Source organism: Bison bison, unplaced genomic scaffold (genome assembly GCF_000754665.1).
Source record: "Bison bison bison isolate TAMUID 2011002044 unplaced genomic scaffold, Bison_UMD1.0 scf7180017864527, whole genome shotgun sequence".
In the NCBI taxonomy this organism is placed as follows: Eukaryota; Metazoa; Chordata; class Mammalia; order Artiodactyla; family Bovidae; genus Bison; species Bison bison.
In genome coordinates this window covers 2,162,865-2,163,776 of record NW_011495078.1, presented here as the reverse complement: position 1 = coordinate 2,163,776, position 912 = coordinate 2,162,865, and the positions used below count along the sequence as shown (strand labels likewise).

Below are 912 nucleotides of genomic sequence, written 5' to 3'. Positions count from 1 at the left end.
GGGGGGGTTGCAGGGGGGGGGCCGGCTCCCCCATCCCCGCCGGTGGCGGCGCGCCGCGGGGCCGGGCCGTCCTGCTTCCCCTCTTGGAGAGCCGCGAGCCCGCGGCGGGGCCCTTGCCGGGCAGAAACAAAAGGTCTGGGGCGTCTTTGATTTGCCAAGGTCCTTGTGCGCGAAGCCCGGGCACGGAGGAGGAAGGAGGAACGAGAGAGGTCTTGATGCCAGGCTGCGCGAGCAAAGCGCTCTTTGTAGTGAAGTGACGAGGCGGGGTGCTGCGGGGGAGGGGGCGCAGGGGGCGCAGGCCACGGCGCCTGGGGAGGGCTGTGCCGCGGTCGTCAGGCTGAGGGGCGCGGGACGGGGCTGCGCGCAGGGCTGACGGGAGGGCGCAGAGGGCAAGGGGTCCCCGGAACCACCTCCACCCAGTCCCGAATCTGAGTGTTACGTAAAGTCCGGGGTCCTTACTCCGCGTGGTGCGGCCCCAGTCGCCCCCACCCAGCCCCCGGCCCTCGCACGGCGCCGGACACCGAGTGAGGGGCGCCGCGGCCGGGTGTAGCCTGCGGAGGGCCAGGGCTTTATTCCGTGTGTGCCGTGGGAAGGGAGGGGAGGGAGGATGGGGCGAGGAAGTCGCCCATCCGTGCTGCGCTCGGGGGGCGCAGGCAGGTACCTTCGGTTTGGAGAGGGACCTGGCAGGGGAGGGGATCTGTGCATCGTCCTCTGCAGCCCCCGCCGCCCAGACTGCCCGAGAGACGCAGGGGTCGGGTCCGCGGGGAATTGTCGGCCGCTGGGGAAACTTTGCTGCCCGGTCAGGCACGGCGCTGGGGGCTGTGTCTGTGCCGTGGACAGTCCCTCGGAGTTTACTAATGTTTACAGGGCTGCGCAGCAGGGAAACGGAAGAGCGGGGGGAGGTGGACAGCC

At 71.1% G+C, this 912-nt stretch overlaps 1 protein-coding gene across 1 annotated transcript in view; it reads left to right on the top strand.

Annotated features, from left to right (window-relative positions):
• Positions 1 to 912, top strand: part of ING1 (inhibitor of growth family, member 1) — a gene marked incomplete at its 3' end in the record, with an annotated part of 17,439 nt that overhangs the window by 557 nt on the left and 15,970 nt on the right. The gene's annotated exons all lie outside the window — the stretch shown is intronic.